Source organism: Pholcus phalangioides, unplaced genomic scaffold (genome assembly GCF_987345545.1).
Source record: "Pholcus phalangioides strain wild (caught in Gottingen) unplaced genomic scaffold, Ppha-v1.0 ptg000015l_1, whole genome shotgun sequence".
NCBI classification, from domain to species: Eukaryota; Metazoa; Arthropoda; class Arachnida; order Araneae; family Pholcidae; genus Pholcus; species Pholcus phalangioides.
The window spans coordinates 112,667,698-112,681,437 of record NW_028301608.1 but is presented as its reverse complement, the minus strand read 5'-3'; positions in this window follow the sequence as shown (position 1 = coordinate 112,681,437).

Here is a 13,740-nt window from a genome sequence, read left to right as displayed (position 1 = left end):
TGTCAAAAACAGTCACACAAAATTTGGTAGCTCGTGATGATTATCCCATCTTCCGATATAACAACTATTTTTTTACAACGGTATTTTTTCTTGGTCCACAGATTGTCGTTGTATTGAAATTTCACTGTATTATAGCCATGTCAGAGTTTGACAGTCAACCAAAGCTATTAGTCTTCGGAACGCTGTAAAATTTCAGCGGACCGAGTTTCCCGGGAAATACCCGAAAAATTCCGTTATTAAAAACTCGCATAATTTTTTTTTTTTAGCCTCGGGTATAAAAAACCATATAAAAGACGAAAGAAAAACCGTACACCCGGTTTTTCGCCGGTACGTTAACGTGAAAGTAACCGTACTACCGGATGGATGTGGGAAGTTTTATGAATGTAAAGCATCCTCCCATGATTTTTTTTTTGTCGCCCCTTGGAAAATTTCACCTTCCTTTTTATATAATAATCTTTTCGAATAGCCCACCGTAAAATCCATGATGTAACTTCCATATGTTCTACGATATACATACAGAATTTTTTTTCCGTCTCCTCAAAAGTACAGTATGGGTGTACATGGGTACACGAGGGCTCTCGATCGTGGGAAAGCTACGGAGCATCCTCAGGTGAAAACTATCGAGAGTCTCCCACCCTCCATCAAAAAAATAGAGAAAAGGGACTTATTTCTTATACACATAAAAGAATGAGAAAAGAAGAAGAAAATAAGAATTGAGGGGGTTCCCTTCTTGGATCGAACCTCAACTTGTGAAATCGAAGATCCCACGTAATAGTGAATGAGTGCGAAATGAATGAATTTCCGGTGATCGGTGAACTTTTATTTTGGGTGCCTTAACTGCACTCTTCTCTATCCTGCCCCCCTCCCTATAAAATACGCATTCAAGTACTGCATACTTGGCTTCTATACGAGTATGAAATCGAATTCCTCTTGGCTTAATTTTGCAATTTGGCGTCTCTGATTTATCATGATCATACAAATAATTTTTATCCAATTTTCATCGATCAGTTTTGAAGCTTCATAAACAATTACTGAGCTTTCTTTTTCCATAGCTTATTGAGTCATAATTGCATGATTGTTTACTTAAGGGATGTCATATATCTTAACATAGTAAGAAAATGTTCTTATGTAGAAATGTTACTAAAAATATTTTTTATCGTTTGATTTATTTCAAATTTCCACCACATCTATTTGATTGTATATGCTGTCCTGTGCCAGTTCAAAATTTTATATATCTCCAATACTTTTCGGAAAAATACACTAAAACAGCTTGCACGCATGATAAAATTGCATGAAACTAATGGAATTGATTTAAAATCGATTCGAAATAAAGAAAACAGTTTCGTTTTTTATTCAATTACATTGATTTCATGCAATTTTATAATGCACGCTAGTTGTTTTTAATGCTTTTTTTTTTTGGAAATTTGTAAAAAAATTAAGTATTGGAGGAATATGAAATTTTTTAATGGCATAGGATAACATACTCAATCAAATATATGTGGTAAAAGTTTGAAATACAGTAGACTCACGCTAATCCGGCACACATCAGAGACCAGGGTGTGCCGGATTACCTAAATCAACCGATTACTGGAAGTCAATTGAACAAGCCAATTTATATGACATGAATTTCTGTGCAAAGACATGCAGTGATATGTTTTCCTATTGTAAATCAATGGATAAATAATATTTTAAGTCCTATTTCAACATAAAGTTTTTTACCATGTTAGAAGGCAGCAGACCCCTTAAGATAACAGATCTGCAATTAATGCACTGTAGCAATTTAGAATACTATGAAATCGCCCAAAGATGTATGAGACATATTCGAAATTTAGTATTTTAAGGAAGAATAATTTTTCAAATATGTTTACATAATGCATCAAAGCTAGAGCTATCATTACAATTGGGCAATTGATTGACGTCGTAATAGGCACACATTAACTCGTAAATATACTGCATTTATCAATTTCTTTGACCCCATAGTTATTGATTGAAATTATGAATATGTATAATGATAAAATTTGACTGAAAAATATGCATTTAGTGATGTTTTATGATTTATACTTAATAAAAACAAGATATTTTTATTCAGCTAAAAGTATCTAACTTGATATGAATAGATTACCAGCTTGCTCTCGGGATCTTTTCATCTAGATCAATAATTATATTATGAGCTAAAGAGAATTCTATATTATTGGCGGAGAAAAAATTACATAACTTTAATACAGTGATGTTTGAATTCCGGCGTGACAAGGTACAGCGTGTCATGAAATCTCATTTCATACCGTGCACTGCCCAGCCTCTATCGATCATTGTCAATTTTAGCCATTAAATTTTTATTCCCGTGAAATTTACGTTAGCAGACTTGTTGCAGTACTGGATATTGTCCTTGCAATATTCGCCAATTTCACAAACAATTGGCAACATGTTTGGTGAGAATCGGCGATGACCCTTATTAATGATCCCAAAAAATGTATCGTATTTTTATTTTCTCCATCAAATATGATCACCCTAACTATACTGAAACAACAACTGCATTTATATAGTATGCACTTTATTACATCTGATTATACTTTTCGTACTAAAAAGGGCTTGAATACGTCAACCCCGGTTGCAACGACACCTCGGTTGTACCGACAATATTTCTCGAAATCTTCGATGTCGTTACAACCGAATTTGACTGTATTAGGGGAATGCTGTATGTCAAAGGTGCTCAACCATTACGAGAGTGCTGGCCACGTCATTGGTTTGGAACTTTGTCGCGGGCCACTTGAGTGGTCAGTAAATGTGCCGCGAGCCAGTTAATTCACATTGAAATGTGGCATGGACCGCCTTAGCTGTAGCGCAGGTAACTTGAGGGATGTGAAACTGCACTATACGGGCCGCTTGAGTGCTTTGGAACTATGCCGCATGTAATTTGAATAATGTGGAACTGCGACAACAGGCTACTTAAGTGATGTGCAACTGCACCGCGGGTCAATCACGTACTGCTGCTATGCCGCGGGTAACTCTGGTAATATGTAAATATGCCGCGAATCCATGAAGTCGGTGGATCTCAACCTTTGCAAGCTTGCGACGTTGGTTAGTTTCCTTATGTGAGTGGAAGGACTCGTCATACACACGAATAATGGGTAATAAATGTGATAAAAGGAAAATATATCAATCACTCATGGCCTGATTTAACTGATGGGAGAGCCCGGTATCGGGCGGTGGTCCGACGGTTGAGAATCACTGCCTTAATTTGTCTGGAAATGTGCCGCGGGTCACCAAAGTGATCTGCAAATGTGCCATTTGCCGTATTTTAACGTGCATAAGGAACCCTCCCCCTCGATTTTTTCGGACTTAAATTTTGGAAAAAAGTTAAAAAAGATATATCTATAGCACTATCCATGTATAAACCCTCCCCCGCTATTTTTGAAACCCAATTTGTGGCAAAAGGGAAGTTCCTTATTCACGTTAAAATAGGGTGGTTCAAGTGAAAAATTAATTTGAGATCACGGGTCTCTCTCTCTCTCTCTCTCTCACACATCACATCACATATTTCCGAGAGCCACATTTGGCCCGCGGGTCATAGGTTGAGGATTTATGTTGCACATGTATAGTTGTTCTAGACTCTGCCATGAAGCTGAGCTGAAGGAGATCTCGGCAACGGGATAAGTCCAGTGGTAGAGTTCTGGCGTTCATTCATTCATTGATTTAGAGTTTTTCTCGCCAAATCTAGCCAAATGCAGGGACATATGCGAATTTCGTATGGTGCGGGGGGAGGGTACATTAGACTTTCACTGATGGTGTAACTTTTACGTAAAAGCGTGGGACTTCCTCCTTTAAACTATTCTTCTCCTTGATATTTTTTTCTTTCTGAATAGAAAAAAAAGAGAGAAAATAGTAGTTTTTTTTCCAAAGACGAGATGTTCTCGCTTCATATTATACAGGTATTATTTCGTTGGGGTGGGAAGGGCGACAACTTCCTCGGATGGGTTGCTCAACAAAAGGTGCACCCCCGATCAAACTGTGGTTGTGAGGGGGGGGGGGAAATAAGGGGTTTTTCCCTTCTGCTCCTTGAAAAGGTTGCACATTGCCGTACGGCTGTAAGGAAGAGGTGTATGTAACCACCATACCTTGCGTATGGTGCAGTATAAGCAGAAGGTGACAAGGGGATTGAAGGCAAAAGGAAAAAAAAACGGTTCGTGTCTGCCGGTGTGTTGTGAAGTGCTCAGCACCCTCTAGCTAATTTTCTTAGGGTGAAAAATTGGTAGTTGTGAGAAGATTGGGGACGGCGATTTCCGATGCTCTTTTTACACACGTTTACATGTATGTACCCCCCACCCCGAATTTGAGTTTATTTTCGGTACAAACGGAGATTTCACTATCTTTAGTGATAATATTGACTGCTGAAATCGAAAACGGATAACATGCATAACGCTGGATTTCTCTCTCTTTGTACATTTATCGAAAGGAAACGCAGATAAACTTTCTGTAAATTCTCGTAGGTGCACAACAATAATCTGGGCAGTTCTCCCAGGGGCGGCTTGAGATGGAATTCTCACCCATGCGATATCCCTTTTCGAAACCCCTCTGGCGTATAAGCAGCAACAGATACTGGCGGATTATGTGCATTATGAGTATGCAACGAAAATCACAGTTGTAGCTGCAAATTATTCCCTCTAACACATTCATAGTTTTAATTTTACAGCCAAAATATTTTTCCAGAATTTTTTGCAACTATTTATTCTCCTCAGTCCCGATTTGGCATGTGCTTCTCCTATAATGGCACTCCGTGTGGCAGAATACAGAATGAACCGAGCACGTCCAGGCTCTATCGCTATTGCAATTTAAGCACGGTGGTCATAAGACCGCGGACGTGCCGGGAAAACCTGTACTGGTGTATCAGCTAAGCGAAGCCAACCCACCACTCCAGGGCGCCCCTCGCCAACTCTCTTGCCACCCTGTTTCCATCACATTCCCAACTCAACAAAAGCCCAGCATAGCCGTCCGGCACCTTCAGGACGTTCGCGTCCCCAACCCCAACTAAACATCCTCAGCCAAGTCCCACAACAGCCGTCACCAGACCACCCAAAAACCTCACATCACTCCCCGTGACCGAATTCCCCCCCCCGCCCCTAGTACCATACCACCCCTTCCGGAGCTTCATTATAAATCAAAACAATAAATACTTACATACAAAACATATTTACAGACATTTGGATGCTTCACGACGCAGGAATTTACGGCGCATCCGTTTGTATTAATGTCAATTCTCAACAGTTCCTAAGATATTCATTGCATTGAGTGCAGGGCCCTTATGGCCTGGCTACACAGTTATCAGTCTTCTTCACGTTCAGGGCCCTTTGTGGTCAGTCTATACGGGTCTCTTCCTTCTTCACGTGCAGGGCCCCATTGGCCTGACTACACAGGTATCCAACTTCTCTACTTGTAGGGCCCTCATCCTAACAATTCCTCGAGGGAAAACCGGTGGGCTTATGGGCCTCTTTTCCCTTACTGGGCCGGCCGAGCTAAATATCTTCTTTTCCCCTCTTGTTCATCGTCAAGGTAAGATCTGAGAGTATGCCGGTGGGCATATTAGCCTCTTTTCCCAAAAAGGGCCAGTATATATCTCTGAGTTCTCCAGAGATATATACAAGTGAGACTTAATATGACATCGGTTGGTCTCATTTAGGGCATCTGCGAAGCAAATTTGGGTTGCGACCCATAGGTTAAGAACCCCTGCCCTAGGTCATGCGTACCAGAAGCCACCGAAAGATACACCCAGGCCACTTCGCCCTATGGCAATATCGGCTTGTCAGAAGCCACCACATGAATCTAGGCCGATTTATCCTTTGACTTTTGCAACGCGCTTAACGGCCTCGGGTTGTTGCCCAGGGTCTCGCCTGTCTGAGGGTCGGATGAAGCTTGCCGACGGTCAGGGGCGTAGCCAGAAATTTTGTTCGGGGGGGGGGACCAGACCCCCAAGTCCCTCCCCCTCGCTACGCACTTGCCGTTCGAGGCCCGAACCTACGTAAAAGACAGAGTTCACAGATGCAAGGGCGCTACGACCAAAATTAGTCGGGCGCACGAGATGGACGATCGCCGATTTGTCATTGATGGTGTGGCTCTATCTCTGGACCGTGACCCCTCGGTATCATCAGAAAGATCTCGTTGAGACAAACTCAATAAAAAACTCTTAATTTCCAAGGTCTAAAGCAAAGTCTTCCAATCTTATTTGTCTCATCGCCAGCGCCCTCCCCCTCAGTTCTCATAGAATAAAACTTGGGATTCACTTCCAAACATCTGCCGAGACATTAAAAGTCCCCGAGTGGGTTCAAATGGAATTTGAAATAAGTGCGTGACCCACTTTAGGGTTGTTATGCTCTGGTTTCCAAGATCCATGGATTCGTGGGAAACGAATAGAGAACTTCATTACTCGTTGAGGGGAAAAACACCGTCCTCGAGTACACGAAATATAAATGCACAAAAATTAATACAAACAATTGAAGCGATTTCTTTTTTGTAATTATTTGATCAATTAAGGGGGACTTAATACCTTAAACGTTTTAACATGGTGAAACACTATATCATAATAGCAACATCTCATTAAAAATAGTATTTATCCATTGATTTATTTAAAAAATTTTGCACATGTGTTCTTGATTGTGTGTGCTATCCTAATGCCGGTAAAAAGTTTTACATATTTTATATATATATAAATATAGACACTACATTTTTTGTAATCTTTCAAATAAACTGCGTTAAAAACAGGATAAAATACCATGGCGTCAATGTAATTGAATAAAAATCGATTCAAAATGAAGGAAACTGTTCCGTTCATGAAATGAAGCAAAGTTTGAAGTTACATTGTCTCAATGTAATTTAAAATTAAATTTTAAAATTTAAATTTGAAATTTCAAAAATTTTTATCAAGACATTTTATCCTACGTGAAAGCTGTTTTTAATGCATTTTTATGAGAATTTACAAAAGATTAAGTACCCAAGATATGTAAAACTTTTTACCAGAATGGGATAGCAAACACAATGAAGAACGCGTGTAAAATTTTTGAAATAAACCAATGGTTAAATACAAATTTTAATGATATTTCTGTTAGAGTAGCGTTTTCCGAAAGTGCGCAATATCGCCCCCCTGGTGGGAGATGGAATGGTGTTACGATTGAATGCAGTACGAGTATAACATAGGATCCTATGGGTTCGCTTGAGTAGAGAGGTGATGAGAGAAAAAAGTTTCTGAAGAAGGGGGCAGTACAGAAGGGGGTACAAAAAAGTACGGGAAATTATGTTAGATACAGCATGAAAAGGTATGAAGTTCTTTAAGCGTACTTTAAAATTCATGCCGAACTTTTCAACTAAAAGACATTTAATCTATTCAAATTCATTTCCTTACACTAGTCTCAACATGTTCTTGACAATAGTTATCATCTATCCACCCACGGCTCCCTAGAACAGTCTGGAATTGAACCAATTCTTCGTTTCTATTCGTGCCTCAGCTGTCTTTTTTTGAGTTGCTTACTCTGAACGTGATGCACGTCAACCGTTTCACATTCACCGTTTCAAACCAACCAATTTTTCATAGTTACGACAGTGTTCTTGGGGAGGGGAGAGTTTGAAGAGACCTGTGGGATATTACAGGTAACCTTATAGGCCAAAAATATGAAATTATTTCAAAATCATTAATAGGATCAGCTTATTACTTATGGAATATAACAGGAAGATACCAACTCATTGTCGGGGGTCTTTTCTTCCAGTGCCAGTACTTTAATCAACGCTTCTGGAAAGGTTTTGACAAGGTAATTGCCTCACGTACTCCAGTAGAAACTATATAAGAGACCAAGAAAACAAGTCTCCGGATATAAGAATCAAAATTTCTGAACTAAGCGTGATTCTTATAAGCGGCGACTACTGTATTTGGTCCTTCAATGGTGTTCTCCCGATAAGAGCCCTAGATATTGGCTTCGATTAATTTCCGTTTTTTGAATTTTTCAACTTTCATATAATGCTTTCAAATCCCATTTCTTCTCATCATCAATATGTGTTTTCAATTTTTCATTTATAAACAACGAATTTTTTAAAATATATATATAGGCCTATATACACATATATTTCTCATTATTTAAATTCCTCAATCAGTATCAGTATTTTTATCAATAGAGGGCCATACATTTGTTTTTAATGTGTACGGGGGGGGGGGGGGGACATGATGAAAGGGAAATTTGGTTAGGTCACACTATAAACGTTTTATATGGAACTTCCTTCACAAAACTTGGCAAATGCAACCAATGAGCTTATCGGTTGTATTCGCTCAAGTGTAACCGATATGCTTATTGAGTGCATTCATTTATCAAGGTTAGTGTAATACCTACCCTATTATTTTTAATGTAGTGCAATGCTCTTAATTTTCTATATCATCTGCTCTGCATATTTTCATCAATGGATAGCAGCACATTCCTTTTGAATGAGTGAGAAAAATTTGCTGAAAAAAAGGAAAAACTGAGCAATGTTTTTCGGGCATGTATTTCTCTAAGTTACACACCCGTCGGACATGTAAATTTTTTTTTAGGTATGGTCAGCACTGCATTAGACCCAGCTTAGACCAGATGTGATGCGGAATTTAATTGGCTGATCTAAGCTCATATATCTTTTTGAATGGCTACACATTGACATTCACCTCTTTATTTTGGTACTTGAAATTTTGATAACCGGAATGAAATGTTAAAATAATCGAAAAAATTCAACTTAATTAAGCTAATTTGGAAATGTAGCCATTTCAAATGTTAGCCATTCGATTTTCTACCCGCGTCACTGTTACCTTCATCCATGTAATCCTGATCCTTTTTTTGTTGGCATTTTCCATCCTATTCTACCACTTTATAAAGCAGTGTTTCTAAACCACCTTGCTGTGGTCCGTTATCGGGCCGTGAGTGGTTCACTGTTTCATTTTCACCCATTAATTTCACTTTAGTCGTGTATATGACCGGGCCTTCCACTCACAAAAACGAAATCAACCGGGCTGTGGGCTTCTATGACAATTTGTATCGTGATCCTGATAAAAAAAATCATTCTGTTATACTACTACAAGTACAGTCATGACGCGATTGTCTCAGGCATCTTCAACCCGTTGCTCGCGAGCACCACGGTGGTCCCTTAAACACCAAGAGTGCTCGATGCTCGTGTCCGATTTTGAGCTCGCGAGCACTTGATCAGCGTTCCAGTGAAACACCCTGTTCAAATTGTATTCAAGGACTGAAATCAGGATGATTTCAGAGACTGAATCATCCTGATTTCATGCATTCGTAGGTTAAACGTGCCGTAAGGGTAAGGGTGCTCTTCTTTTTATGATGGGTGCATGCAGTTCTCGCGACTACAGAAAGGTTGAAGACCTCTGGTCTAGAACGTCAACGAATTCCTCCCCTGTTGTGGAAGTAAAAAGCAATGGTTCGAGACTTTGCTAGCTGCAAACTCCAAACCAAGACAACTTTGCAACCTGTGCTTAAAGTGTCCGGATACTGGTAGGCAGTGAAGTTTAATCACGTTACAAAAGCTGGAATTAAAGAAAAATATTTAGTATCAATGCAGTGATTTTGTTTCATCAATGCATGAGAAATGTTTTTCATTCGTGTGTGTCCTCTGCACATACTTATGCGAATCACAGCCAATAATTTTGCACAGCGGAAACTTAACCACTCCTTATGGCAAATATTCGATATCAACTCTTAATGTTACGATTCCATGCCATGACCCATATCACAGAACTTCGGGGACCATTGGGCAAACCAAACGCCACAATGTCAAAGACTTTTGGTTAGTCAATGAACATAATGTTTAAATGAGGAAAATGCCCCATTTTTGGATAATAGGCTTACTCATAACTGTAAACTCTTCACACAGTTTAATCTCGTGGATATCTTCGATCAAATTCAGAGATGGACTGACCACGAACTGGCTTGTGCCCGTTAACAGACATTTCTCGACGGTTACGACACCGTTTTATATCTCCTATCAAATTCAGATCTTCAGATGACCACGTACTAATTCATGCCCATTGACAGACTCTATAGTTACGATACTGTCTTAAGAAATGATACGATACGTATTTGGGGGGGGGGGGCGACGCGGTATTCGTATTAGGTAACGAACCATTGCATGTACTGTGAACGAGAGTTCTCGTGTCGTCCCATAAGAGGTCTTTGACACGTAAGGTGTTTATATGATACTGTAGTTTACCCACGCCGCAACAAAAAGCATGATCTGCAAGGAAGTGAAAACGGGATCGGCTGGTCTTCCCTTGAGAAAAAAAAATGCACACAGTAAATAATAGCTGCGATAATTTACGGAGGAAACTCTTTAAACCAGTGGACGTGATAGAGGGGCGCATGAACAAGAAGAAGACGATGAGGTACCTCCCAGGCTCCCAAGTATCGGGGGAGGAAACAGCAAATATATTATAATATCGTGCCCAAGGAAGGAATGAATGACTTGGGGTGGGATGGGGGGGGGGAACAGTACTGTACTTCACTGTTGGTACCGTTTCCTTTACGTAACCGCGGCAGATGGCAGGTCCCAGAGCGTGGGAGCGCCTTCAATAACACCCCGGAACACACATACTAAAGACGGGCGACGACACATCACAAATACGAGCATGCGCATAAACCACCTTACCAGCGAAGAAGGGTGCCTGTGATATCGTAATGTTACGTAAGAACGTTAAGGGAGGGGAGTTTCCGTTCTGAAATAGCAGTATACCTGTACTACCCATTATTCTAAACCTCCTACTTCTTATAACGTGGGACTCGGAGGGGGAGTCGGATTTTTTTTTATCTTCCTACGAGGGAAAAGTTGGTGTTGATGCAATAGCATTGAGAAATCATACAATAAACCACAGAAAATCCATGAAAAAAATAGGGGGGAGAAAGAGGTATATACCCCCTTGAAAAGCAGTATTGCTCTGCGGGAGGAATGGTTGTACCTTGGAAGACACTGAAGACACATATCTTTCGCCCCGACCCCATTCTGTATTATAACAAGAGCAGATCTTTAGCCGGCCTCCTACTCTTATTCAATTTTATATCTACATATTTCCAGTGCCCATTCTCACGGGAGGGAAGAGAAATAATCCCTTATGCAATGGGTACCTGTACCGAGCGCCTAATAAGGTATCACGTAGCCGTGGGTAAGGTGGGTATCTTGCTGAGAAAGCACCCCTTTTTTTTTTCTTGGGAAAGTGTCCCCAAAGAGTTGATCGAAATATTCTTTTATATTCACTTCTATTATCACACGTGCTGCTTATACTAGACATGCTTAGGTATACCTCTACGAAAATTTCAGGTATCAGTTGCATTCAGAGCTCTGCCGAATACAAAACTGGATATACCCATATATATGTTACGAGTGTAAATGTGTCATGCATAAATGTGTCACGTACAATCGCATAATATAACCAATATTACCAATATAAGTTTGATTAACTTATCATTTTTACCAGCGATTATGCATAATACCCAAGTGTCATTGGTAAATTTGATAAATGCTAAAAATATATTATACGTAATGATAATTTGTTTAAATGAAACGTGATATCGGAATACGGTCGGGAATCTCTCATATGAGCGTTCATTATATCGGGATACACTCGAGAAATCTGTTAAATACAGGTTCGCTATATCGGAATCCGATAGTACAATTCGAAAAAAAAGGAAGTTGGTCATATTGGGGCCCCCCTGATTTTGTATGCGCAAAATCTTGTAAGAATTCGTTAAATCAAAGAATTTGTTACATTATAATTCATTATATCGGAGTATGGTCGTAAAATATGTTGAATAGAAGTTGATTTACGGGGTTACAATTGTAAAACTTGTTAAGTGAGAGATTATATCTGGGTATGATCGTAAAATTTGTGAAATTGTGATCCCGTTATATCGAGGTCCGATTTCAGAGTTCGTCAAATTAGAGTTATTTCGGGGATGTTTGAAAAACTGTACACATTTCAGAATCTGGCTCACAGGTGCAGTCATCTAAATAATAAATCTTATCACGGCAATGGAACCGATTTATCATGCAGCATTTACCTTAACACCAAACAAGGCCCCCGCTCTGCCCCTTGCGGGATATAAGCGGATTACCTTGCGGCTGGGCCATGATGGAAGAACTCTCCTGGGCATCCGGGCACGGCGAACATCCCCCGACTCGCAAGCCACCGGGTCCGCCCCCGCCGAGACCCCACTTCATTCCAAGCAGCAGCAGCAGCCACTCTCCGAGATGCTCCTGGAAACCCCCTTCGGTCAAGAAGGAGCACAGGTGGACCGCCCGCCAGCACCGCATCACCAGATCTCCGACCCAGCAAAAACATTCCGGCGGCCCTCGGCTCCACCAGCCCACGAAAGAACACCTCCGTCCGTCACCCATCGCCCAAAGGTGCAACAGAACGGAACCGAATGTCCGTCCTCTTCCAGCAGCTCGTGTCATGTCACCATTGCACTTTGTCCCCATCAATCCATCTGTACATGGACTCGTGGCATCTCGACTGCCAATCACTCGTTTCAGCTCTTCCGCCACCTGAAAGAAAACATACATACATGGCAGAAGCAAGCACTGAACAGAAATGACAGCAAGTGTTTAACACCGAGTGGAAATTGTCAGGAAAGAACAACATGACAAACATCACAGTTCTGTTAAATGGGCGGGATAGAAGCAAAAAAAAAAATTAGTAATATGGTGAAAAATATTCCCATGAAAAATCACAGTCCATCCGATGAATATCCAGGATTACAAAGCAGTGGGAATTCAAGAGACTAGACACAAAATAGCAGCATTTACCAATACGAAATGGTGATCGTGCATAATAACCGGTAAATGTGATAAATTTAGGACGGTTTTATCTTGTTTAACCAACGACGCGTTCACCGGTGAAGGTGATAAATTTAAGAAAATTTATCAAACTTATTTAAATGGTCGGTGGTTATGCATAATAACTGGGTATTATGCAGGTATATCTCTACGAATTTTAGGTTTTTGGAGATCGGAAGAAAATTCTATACAACATTTATTGTTTCTTAATTGATGTCACTGCTTGTTTGGGAGGGAAAAAAAATCATCATTGATAACATTCTTGTAGCGTAAGGATAACACGAGTATCGATAACTGATAACAATAATATCAGTACCTTGAACGTAGATGTCTTTGCGAATAATCAGCACAAGATTTTTTTTGTTGCTATTATTATCTAAAAATAAAATCTCTTCGATTACTTACCACTTGAGAACTGCTGATTGCCGGTAGTTTCCAATTTTTTTATAGCCATGGTTAGGCCAGCCTAAAGATACTGGCTAACCTTTCAATTGCCTCGTCCACATTCCTACAAATAGTGGCATTGACCTGTAAAAATATCCAGTGCATGTAATAATATGTCATTCCAATGCACGTGTTGGCAGTACCGCGAAAGCACTATATTCATTGACTAGCCCTTGTCAGGCGCTTTAAAGATCTGGTCATGATGCGTTTGTGGAGTGGTGTCGCTATATCTTTGAAATTGAAATAATTTGCATTGGCTTAATCGTGCCGCCATCATCGAATATACAGAATTGATCTGATTTATAGAACCATATGAGTTGGGAATTATTGCATTATTTATCGTAGGAAATCTATTCTTTAAAAGCAGTTGGTTCTCTCCTGTCATGTTTTAATCACCTCTGTGTACCAAATCGCATTCCTGCTGGCATAACGGCAGCGAATGCGCATGTC